We start from the raw sequence: 12,229 nt of genomic DNA on the forward strand, positions 1-12,229 counted from the left end.
TTAGGAGTTTGGCGGATCTTTCGTAGCGGATGTTGCAGACTTCCTTTGGGTGATTATCTAGTGCATAACGCTTTCTTGCCCTGTGAGACATGTTGGTGATTGGAGCACTGCCGTCGATGGTGTTGATGTGGCCCAAGGGCTCAATGTTGGAGATCACTGGTGGCGGTTGGCACACCTTGAATTGCTCCATCTTGCCATCTCGGTACAAGGTCTCAATGGCCGTTTTGAGAGCATTGTAGCTGTTGGTATTGTGACCGCTGTCCTCGTGGTATTTGCACTACTTGCCAGTGTTTCTTGGGTTGCCCGTTTTTGGGTATCTTCCTGGGGATGGCGGTGGGATCTGATCCTTGCACTGATTGTATATTTCCTCATACGAGGCTGTGAGGACTGTAAATACTGCGTACCGCTGAGAGGACTCCGTTTGTTTGTTGCGGTTGTCCCCATGGGATGGGCGATTTCCCTTGTAGTGTTGGTCCTTCTGCCGCTTGTTCAGGTAATGGCCATGTTGCCACTTCCTCTTCTTGTCAGTTGGCGGTGTGGCGAGAGTTTTGCTAGCGGTCTCCTGATGACTGGAGGAGGGTTGTGCTGATTTTGTTGGTGTTGCTGGTAGCGGTGGGGTTTCTCCATATGTCATGAATTCTGCTTGGGCATGAATGACCGCTTCACTCATGAGGTGGTCGTACACCGCATTTGGATGATTATAGTTGAGGTGATAGAGGAATGGCCCCTTGGGGAGTCCCTGCTTGAAAGCCTCTGAAGCCATTGTTTTATCAAGATCACGGCATTGAGATGCTGCCGCCCGCCACCTTGTGACGAATGCCTTTAGTGTTTCTTCCGTACCCTGCTTGACGTTGAATAGCTGGCTTGTATTGTGGTGTCCGGCAGACAGTAGGATGAACCGAGAAAGGAAAGCGTGTGATAACGCCTGGAATGAGTCAATGGATCCCGGCAGGCACTCGAAGAACCAGTTCATTGCCTCATTGTCCAGCATTTCACTGAACAAGTGGCACAGGGTGGCGTCATCGAATCCCTTGTTGTTGGTGACCTTCTTGAAGGTGTCCATATGGACGAAGGGATTAGTCTTACCGCTATAATGTGACATTTTTGGAGTCTTTGCGTACGCCGGCCTGACAGCCTACAGGATCGCAACGGTGAACGGTCCTGGCCTGGACGGGAGAAGCGGATTTGAAATAGGCGCTGGGGGGCCTGATTCCGCCCGGATTAACCTTTGTTCCAACTGCTGCATCCTTTCCAGTATTTGAGGGGTTGCGTCGCCAGCGGGGCCTGGCCAGGCATTCTGCTGGACTGACCCTCGCCTGGGGGCAGGTGGGTTTCCTTCGGTTCTTGCCTTAGCCCTCGAGCGGTGGGTGTGCAGCGATGATTCTGCCTCCTGCTCCAACATTAGCTGGGGCACGGGGGGCGGCCCCATTCCCAATAGCTCTGGTAGGTTCAGCGGGACCTGCATATGCATGACTGGTGTTGGTACCAATGCGCCGGTACTAGGCCGGCTGTGCCTGGTGCTCCGTGATTGTTCGCTCCGTGCCGGATTGGCGGTTACCTCCAGCGTTCTTTTTAGTTCATCAAAACGTGACACCAGCGTGGCCACCTGCTTTTGGGCCTCGGCTGTTTCTTTGTGCTCTTGTTCACGCTCTCTGTTTGCCTTGTGAAGATCCGCTAGTGCCAGCTCATATAGAAAGGTGAGGTCTTGGCCTGGTGGGCGGCTGCTACTTGGGTTTGTCTCACCGCCGGGGTTTACCAGGGTGCTGAATAGTGCGCGGTTGATGCTTACCGCCGGGTTGGTGGGTTCGGGAATGGCTGACTGGTCTGCCTACTCTTCAGCATGTCCCCCGCTATCGTTAGTCATGTTGATTGTGGTGGGATGACTTTTTGTTCAAGGGTTCCCACAGACGACGCCAATGTTAATGCTCAAAGTCCGGCGGTAGCCGATCTTTCGTTTAACGCGGGTCCGGTGGGCGGACCGCTACTCTGAGGACTTGATGGCCTTTGCTAGCTGTCACACGAGAGACAGGGTGTCAGAGGGAGACCGCGTTGGGCGGCCTTCACTTCTCCAATGCCTAAGTCAGTCAATGCATATAGGCAGCATAACAATAAATTAGTAGTGAATGTGTAATTAATGAGGAGAGAGGAGAGAACCTTTTATAGGTGAGGAGAAGGTTGATCTTCTTCTTGTTTTCGATATGGGACTGATGTGCTTTGATTCCCAGCGTTTGGAGCTTCTGGTGCTATCTTGGCGCGGCGCGTGGCGGCACGTCAGAGGTGATCTGGGGGCGATCCGGGGATCAGGCGGTAGCCCGCCTAGCTGTGCTTTGGTAGGTCACTCCTTTGGTGGGAGTTGGTACCTCTGGCGGTACAATGAGCGTGGCTCATTATAGCTAATTATGCTTGAAATGCACATGTAGGTACATATGAAAAGATCGATTACCATTGTTATGATACTACTGATCTTTTTGCCGCTTATCCTATTAGTTGCCTTGCTGCCACTCTTTTTTTTTTTTTGTCGTTCAAAGGCATAGTAGAAGATTTTTTGGTGGTTTTCCTGCTGAGAGGATGAAGGTTGAGTTGTTTTGGCAAGGGTTTATGGTGGTGGTGGCACCTTCCCATATGTAATTTACTTTGCCTGTGCGTGGAGAAACGCCTCTCCCATGACATGGTCGTATGCCGCATTTGGGCAATTGTTATTGAGATGGTAAAGGAATGGTCCCTTTAAGAGCCCTTGTTTGAAGGCTGCCAGTGCCATTATCTTGTCAAGGTCGCGGCATCAAGATGTAGAGGCTCTCCATCTTATGACAAATGGTTTTAATGATTCCTCAGCGCCCTGTTTAAAGATGAATAGTTGGCTGATAATGTGGTATCCCGCTGCCAAGAGGATGAACCATGACAAGAAAGCGTTTGACAATGCGGAGAATGAATCAATGGATCCAGGTGGGCACTAGAAGAACCAACTCATTGCCTCGCTATCTAGCATTTCACTAAATAGGTGACAGAGAGTGGCGTCGTCGAACCCCTTGTTATTAGTTACCTTTTTGAATGTGTCCATGTGGACGAAAGGGTCCGTGAGGCCGCAGTATTGAGCCATTTTAGGTGTTTTTGCATACATCGGCCAGATGACCTGCAAGATTCTGGCGATAAATGGGCCTGGCCTTGTTGCGAAAAGTGGGTTTTGGATTGGCGCTGGGGTGCCTGCCTCTAGTCTGACCAATCTTTCTTCCATCTGCTGCATTTTTTGTAGGATTAAAGTGGTAGCGTCAGGCGCCCTTGCTTGTGAATTTCGTGGGACAAGCTTTAGGTGTTGTCTGGGGTCTGGCGGACTTCCCACTACTCTTGCTCTTCTCGTGCTGAGGTTGGCGCGCGGTTGCGACCCTGCCTCTTGTTCCAACATTAATAGTGGCGGGGAGGTGGGCCCCGTCCTGTCAGCTCAGTTGGGTTCAGCAGTACGTTCATCTATATGACTGGTGCTGGTATTGTCCTTCCACCGCTGAGTCGACTACGCCTGGCTCTCTGCTATTGTTAGCTCTGTGCCGGGTTAGCGTTTGCCTCCAGCGCCTTCTTTAGTTCGTCAAATTTTGACATCAGCGTGGCCACTTATTTCTAGGTCTCCTCCTTCTCCTTGTATTCTTGTTCTCGTTCTCTATTTGCCTTGTGGAGATCCGCTAATGCTAGCTCATACTTAGTGGCGAGGTCTTGTCCTGGTAGTTGGCGGCTACTACCAGGATGATTTTCCACTGCTGATTAGGTGTGCGAACCTATAGGGTATCTTTAGGTTCAACGCAGGGCTTGACCGGAGTATTGAAGAATGCGCGGTTAATGTTAACCGCGAGGTTGGTGGTTGAGGGTTGACGGATTGGTCCACTTGCTCATCGGCTATTTCCCCGCTACCGTTAGTCATAGGGGTCATCATTTGGACCTTAGGCCCTAAACCCGCCCTGCCCGTAGGGTTGAAGCCCGACCCGGCCCTTGCATTAGAGTAGGCCGGCCCGACCCTTTTTAAAATAGGGTAGGGTATGGGCCATGAGAATGAAACCCGGCCGGCCAGTTTGAGCCCTTTAGGGCCAAGCCCGACCCGTCCCTTTAGGCCCTCCCGAATAAGCCCTAATAATTTTCTATTTTTTATATTTTTTTAATTATGTTTCTCTTTTTTCTATAATATGCAATTTATCTCTTTCTTTGTAATTGATTTTTTAAGCTTTGTTTTCTTTATTTTTTATTTTTTTTGTTACATAACAATTAATATTAGGAGATTTAGAGAGATAGTTAATTGAATATAACCACCTTAACTAATATTAATAAATGTTATAAGTTAATTCCTACACACACACACACACACACACATTAAATATGATTAACTAAAAACAATGTCTTATATTACCTATATAACCATTGAGCCACATTTTGAGGAAAAAAAATAATGTAAGTTTTTTTTTTATTAAACAAAATAAGGCCCTTTTCGGCCTTATTCGGAAGGTCGGGCCGACCCGGCCCTAATAGATCGGGCTTTTAGGGCGGGTAAAGGTTAGAATATTTAAGCCCCGGTCTGACCCTACCCGGCCCTAAATTTTGTTGACTTTGACTAGGCCCGACCCTAAGCCCTAAAATTTAGGGTAGGGCCGACCCTAGCCCGGCCCATGATGACCCCTAGTTAGTCATTGTGGATTATGGTGGGATTACCATTTATTCAAGGATTCCCACAGATGTTACCAATGTTAATGTATGAGATTCAGCGGTGGCCAAATCTTGTTAACGCTGGCCTAAGCCTGGATCGCTACTGAGGAGGTTATAGCGCTACTGCTACTTGTCAAGTAAAATACGAAGGGCGTTAGAGGGAGATCGCAGTTGGCGGTCTTCTCTACTCCGATGCCTAAGTCAGTCAATGTATTTATGTTGACAGAATAACGTTAGGTAAGTAATAAATGCGTAGTTAATGAGGAGAGAGGAGTGGACTAGGTGAGAGAGAGACTGATCTCTTCCTTGTTTTCGATGTGGGACTTATGTGCTTCAGTCCTCAACTTCTGATGCCTCAGAGAGGTGATCTTGGCACGGCTCGTCAGCGGTGATCTCGTGCTGATCCGGAGCCTAGGTGTTAGCATATTTGGTGGTGTTTCCGTACGCCAAACTATGATAGTTGTTGGTGCCGCTGGCAGCAGTATGAGCGTGGCTCATTATAGCTAATTATATTTAGGCAAATGCTCGTGTAAGTACATCATACATATCTTTTAAGAAAGATTGAAATGAAGGAGCTCATGCTTCTTTAAGTTGTACAGGTATATATTTCCCATTCCTCCCAATGCAATTCGAACAAACCAATCAAAGCTAACAATATTCAATTCGTACAAACCCATCAAACCTAACCGCCACCCTCCTCGTCCTTTCCTTCACCGGCGACAAGGTCGACGAGGTCTTCCTCGACCTTTCTCTGTAAACCAGCCATATGGGCTCAAAATTCAAATTCGAGCAATTTCCACACTCAAATCTGAAAATTCACAGAGAGAATTGAGTAACCGACTTGCTAAAGCAAAATCGAGAGCGGGAAGTGAGATTAGAGGAGGTTCTAATCTCAAAATTGAAGATGATTGAGAGAAGAGGTGCTCAAAATCGAAGGCATGGGCTCAAAATCGAGAGCCGGAAGTGAGAGTAGCTCAAAATCAAGGTCCCAAGCTCAAGATCCTGAGCTCAAAGTCGAGAGAGAGAGAGGGATTTCTTTTTTGTTTTCTCTTTCTATACAATATTTGAAAAAAGCTGGAAAAGTAATATTTTGATTAAGGGTTAAATACTGTTTTGTCCCTGTACTTTGCCTCTCTCATCGTTTCAGTCCCTGACATTCTAATTTAATCTAAAAACTACATGACCTCACAATTTCCCTCCAATAGGTCCCTTCCACGTCAAATTAGGAGTTGGTCTTGGGTGAAATGTCCAATATACCGCTCTGTTATTTCTTTTTCCTTTTTTTCCTTTTTTTTTTTCTTTTTTTTTCCTTTTTAATTTCTTTTTTTCCTTTTTAATTTCTTTTTTGCTTTTTCTTCTTTTTTCTTGTTCCTTTTTAATTTCTTTTTCCTTTTTTTGCTTTTCTTTCTGCCTACTTTCTCCTTCCTCAACCCACCAATCTCATTCCGATCAAACTCCACAACCCATCTGTTTCTCTCCCCAAATTGAAACCAAACCCAGCAAAGACCTAGCTTGGCGGTGTATAGATGGACATCGAGCAAAAGCAAGAGGTTAGGAGCTGATCGATCACTTCTTCACCTTCTCTGAAGCCATCTCCCTCCGTTGTCTCTTAGCGGATCCGCCCTTGTCTCCATCGTTGCCGACGTCATCTCTTAAACATAAGCAGATCCCAATCAGCTCGGAAATTCGCCGCTCAACCACTCCTCTCTTGTTTTCACAGCCTACTTCTCTCTCTCCCACTCAAATTCCACTTTCTCTCTCCACATCAAGCCTCAATTTGGAAACTTTTCACTGAAAACTACTATTTTTTCAAACTCTGAGGTTTTTGGGTCTTGCTCAAAATGGTAATTTTAATTTTGGGTCTGGTTGAAATGGTGATTTTTGATGGCCAAGTTGACCAAAACCAGAAGTGAAGAAGAAGAACAGTGATGGAAAAGAAAAATGGCCGCCGGCGTGGAGAACAATAATTGGGGTTTCGGGTCGATCTGGATTGGTTCGCCGACGTGGCGCTACTGATGTAGCAGGATATGATGATCATTAAAAAGGAAAAAGAAAAAAAGAAAGAAAAAGAAAGAAAAAAAGGAAAAAAGAAATTAAAAAGGAAACAAAAAAATTAAAAAAGGAAAAAAAGAAAAATAAAAAAAGGAAAAAAGAAATTAAAAAGGAAAAAAATTAAAAAGGTAAAATAAAAAAGAAAAAAGAAAAAAAAGAAATTAAATAGGAAAAAAAGAAAAAAAAAAGAAATTAAAAAGGAAAAAAAGGAAAAAGAAACAACAGATATATTGGACATTTCACCTAAGGCCAACTCCTAATTTGACGCGGAATGGACCTATTAGAGGGAAATTGTTAGATCAGGGAGTTTTTAGATTAAATTAGAATGTCAAGGACTGAAACGATGAGAGAGGCAAAGTATAGGGATTAAACAGTATTTAACCCAAAAAAAAATTAATACTTTATAACTCATGTACGATGTGTTAGAAAAGTAAGCTGTAAAAGATTAGTAAAATACCTCATTTATGGCACACATATTGTGCACGCTGTTAATAGATAATTAAATTTAAGGCACACATAAGATACACGCCTTGGATGACCCGAATAAAGACATTCTGACTGCACACATGAAATGTGCGCCGTAAATGACAGTCTTTTAAAACGCACCTCAAATGTGCACTGTAAAATGTGCGCCTTAAAAGATCAGTTTTGCTGTTGTGTTGAATTGGCCGGGTGCCGTAGAAAGTTTGCCAATGAGGTATAATATCCACTGATAGAAAGGCCATGGAGCTAGGAATATTGACAATGGAATTAGTGGTGCTCGAAGTATATTGGCGTACATCTGAGATTTGTGACAAGCGCTAGATACTACTTCTACCAGAGTGGCCGTTGTAGGCCAAAAGTACCCAGCTCAAAGAGTCTTGTTTGCTGGCGACCTTGCACTTGCATGATTGCCGCATACACCACCGTGAATATCTTTCAAAATCTTGTGGCCTTCCTCTTCTGTTACGCATTTCAGGTTAGGGAAGCAGTATCCTCTTCTATACAATTTCCCGTTCATGATGGTACATCTCGCAGACTGATAGGCTATTTCTATCCACTTAAATAGATACACAAAAATTATAACTTAACCCTACAAGAATGTCAAAAGTAGTATAGTAAGTAGGGATCGTTCCCGCAAGATATTGTGGTCTAATCACTAATCTAAGACTCAAAACAAAATAAAACCTAAACTATCCGGTTAGAAAGATCTGACTGGCAGACGACTCTAAACTATTCTAAGTCACGAAAATTTACTGACAGACTCTAGGCACGATAATCTAACTATTGACAAAGTTTGATAATTTTTGAAGGAGTTTATTGACGAAATAATTAAATAAAAAACAAAACAGTAAACGACTCTGAAAATAGAAAAGGGTTTGAAAATTAAAGATAAAACAAGTTAGGGATTTGCATCCACCACCAATAAATCATGCAAACTAGTCATGTTCAACCTAATTACATTTATCTATGGATGAAGATGCTCAAGTTAAGCCAACACCAAAATTAACCTATTGTTTTTCCTTACTTGTATGTTAGGTGAGAGATGCTCTACACCTGACCTATTTTCAAAAATGCAACCTAGGTTGACGAACTCTATATTTAACACAAAGAAATCATTATGATTTAGAAAAATGAGACATCACAAGGCATCTTGAGTACGACGTGTCTCCGTTAACCTAGGAACATAAGCAGTTGCCTGATAGATAATTTACCACTCTAGAACGCTCAACGGAACTCTCGTAACAAGGCACGGGTAATGATTATTCTTAGCAATAGAATCCTAGACATGCAGTCTAAGTTGCGCACCAAAGAAAACATGCAAAGAACTCATCAATGTAGAAGTAGAAATTAGGTTCTCATCCAATAGATAAATAAAAGGGTTAATTATAGTTTACCCCCTGAGGTTTGGGAGTGTCATCATTTCATCCCCTCTACTTTTAATTTTGACTTTTTACCCTCTAAACTTTTCAATTTTAATCAACCGTGTCCAATTTCTCCTATTCTGTCCAAATTGGACGTTAAGTCTGACCCTTGAGGGTTAAAATGGTCATTTCAACATAAAAAAATAAAATAAAAAATTTCTGTTTTTTAGTTTTTTTTTTTTCTGTTTTTTTTTTTTAAAAGAGAATTTTTTTCGTTTTTTTTTTTTTGTCTTCAACCTATACACCACAAGTTATAATAGGTTTATAAAAACAAAACAAAAAATACTCTAGGTGGTTGAAAGCCGCTCGCTGGTCTACGATATTTGTGATATATCTCTGATAAAATGAAGAATTTAGGATATATCCCTAATAAAGTAAAGAAATATCTGTAAAAAAATAATTTTACACTTTATCTGTAAATCAATATCTGTAAAAAATAATTTTACACAGATATTTCTTCACTTTATTGGGGATATATCCTAAAATTCTTCAATTTATTGGAGATATATCACAAATATATAGACCAAAAATGATTTTACACAGATATTTCTTCACTTTATTGGGGATATACAGATATTTATTTACTATTAAAGTGTAAAATTATTTTTTACAAATATTTCTTCACTTTATTGGGGATATATCCTAAAATTCTTCACTTTATCGGAGATATATTACAAATATCGTAGACCAGCGAGCGGCTTTCAACCACCTAGAGTATTTTTTTGTTTTTATAAACCTATTATAATTTGTGGTGTGTAGGTTAGACCAAAAAAAAAAACGAAGAAACAGAAAAAACAAAAAAAAAACAAAAACAAACTAAAAAACAGAAAGAAAAAAAAAATTTATTTTTTATTATTTTTTTATGTTGAAATGACCATTTTAGCCCTCAAGGGTCAAACTTAACTTCCAATTTGGACGGAATAGGAGAAATTGGACACGGCTGATTGAAATTGGAAAGTTTAGGGGGTAAAAAGTCAAAATTAAAAGTAGAAGGGGTGAAATGATGACACGCCCAAACCTCAGGGGGGTAAACTGTAATTAACCCTAAATAAAACTAATTGAAAGTCATAACAAGTTTACAATCATGATTTGGGGCTTCAACAACCCCTAGCTAAAGAGTTAGTTTCTCATAGAAAGAAAAACAAAAACAAAATAAACTAAAGAAAGGGACGAAGAAGTCGCAGGAGAGATGGGAGGAGAGCTTTTTCAGATTTCACAGCCCTTTTATATTGCTTATTGATTCCTCTTTGATTCCTTTTTGGATTAAGATTTCTTGAATTGTAGTGAAAGCCAACTTCATGATTCTCTATTTGATTTAGGATTCTCCACATCACATTGTCCAGTGAGAATGTGCCATGTCATCATCAATATATTCTAAATATTTTCTCCTTTATTGCTGCGTTATCTCTATGGATTAGGCTCCTCGATTCATCAAGGTCACTTGCTTGGGCCAGGACTTCAAGCTTTTCTTTATTTACACATCTTTCCTCTATATTATCTTCTTTTTGTATATTTTCTACAAAGTACCTAATAAACACAAAAGTAAATAAATAAAGGAAAAATAGAATAAACTAACAAAGATTAATATAGGGATTAACATTATAAATGTTGCATAAAATGCTCGTAGCACAGACCTGAGCTGCAATCATCTGACGTCTACCTTGTCTTCAAGTGCCAAGCCATCTAACATATATTTGTATATCAGATCCATCCACAGAGGGCTGGTTTCGATAGCAAATATCTCCGATATTGATGTGCTTGGCTTGTCCAATACTTCAACTTTCATTGACTTGAAGGCTACACCTGGTAAGGTTATGGCCAACCTTGCTAATGTGTCTGCCTTGGTGTTCTTGGCCCTAGGTATCTGAATGAGGTTGTGCAAGGAAAGCATTGCATTAATGCCTTGGCGAGTGCCTGATAAGACGACATATGAGTATCCTTTGCCTTGAATTCCCCCTTGACCTGATTCAACATAAGCTGTGGATCGTTGAATATCTTTAAGTTCTCGGCACTGATTTCTCACGGGAGCTGTAGTCCTGTAATGAGAGCCTCATATTCAGCTGCATTGTTTGAGGCTATAAATCCGAACTTTAGAGCTTACTCGTATGCCTGGTCATCGGGGCTGATAATCAAGATGCCTGCTCCGTTGAATTTTCTATTGGAGAAATTGTCTACATAAAGTTGCCACTGGTTATGTGGAGTTGTGTAGGTTCTTGTGTTGGTTCTTCCACTAGCTTTTCTTAGAGAGGGATAAGCTCAGAGATGAAGTCTGCTACCGCTTGATCTTTAATTACTGACCAAGGTCTATAGTGGATGTCGAATTCCCCTAGTTCAATCGCCCATTTTCACCAATCCATCAGAAGTTTCTGGTTTCTGCAATATCTGTCTGATAGGGGGATTGGTGAACACGATGATTGAATTTGCTTGGAAGTAGTGTCTGAGTTTCGTCGTTGAGACTAGAAGTGCTAATCAGTTTTTTGATATCTTAGTAGCTTGTTTCGCCCCATGTAGACCTATTTTCTGCATAGTACACCGGGTACTTTATGATGATGTCACGCCTGATCATTGTTAAACTGACAACAATACTGGAGGCATCTAGATATATGTACAACATTTCTTCGGGACTGTTTTTGAAAGTAAGAGTACCAAGGTGAGGTATGTTTTGATTCCCAGAAATGCTGCTTAATGCTCGCGGTCCAACTAATAAACTCCACATGCTGTGTCTTGAGTAGTTAAAAAAATGGCACACACTTATCAGTAAGTCGTGCGATGAAGCATTATAGGGTTGCGATTCTTCCATTTAAAGATTGGACTTCTTTCCGTAAGACCAGAGAAGTCATGTCTAAGATGACCTGTACTTTCTCCGAATTTGCCTCGATGCCCTATTAGTTGATCACATAACCTAGGAACCTCCCAATTTCGACCCCAAAGATACATTTTTGTGGATTGGGTCGCATCCCCTATCGTAGGATGATTGTAAATATGATACCGAGGTTTGTTATGTGGTCGACCTTTGCGGTAAGGCTTTTGACAAGCATGTCATCGACGTAAATGTAATACCCCGAAAATTCGTTATTAATTTCTAATGATTTTTCAAAAATTATTAAGTTGATTGTTGGAAGATTTTGTGGTTCGAGGGTGGAGCAAAAGTGTTTCGGATGAATAATTACTCGAAAACGTTTTATTTCGAGAAGTCAAGGGGTTGACTTTTTATTCATTGAGTTTCTCAGAAAACTCCCTTCACGAAAGTCGTAGAGCGCGTTGATACAAATTCGTAGATATGTGGAAAGCAGAAATCAGAGTTCGTATGAGAAAGTTATAATATGTGAAAGTTATAACTATTTTGGAAAATTTCTCTATAAATTGGTTTTTTTGGAAAAAAAAAAAATGTTCACTTTCCCATTTTGGAAAGTTTCCGGAAATTTCTCTATCTCTCAGCCAACCCCCATCCGGTCGAGAAACCCATTGACCCGACCCGGATGTGAAACCAATGCCAACCAACTCAGATTTCCATTGTCTTTCCCCCAGCCACTGGCTTGCTCCCAGATGCAACGTACACGGTAGATCAAATGGTGGAAATCAAGGCGTCGCCG

The sequence above is a fragment of the Rosa chinensis genome, chromosome 7, assembly GCF_002994745.2.
Source record: "Rosa chinensis cultivar Old Blush chromosome 7, RchiOBHm-V2, whole genome shotgun sequence".
Taxonomy (NCBI): Eukaryota; Viridiplantae; Streptophyta; class Magnoliopsida; order Rosales; family Rosaceae; genus Rosa; species Rosa chinensis.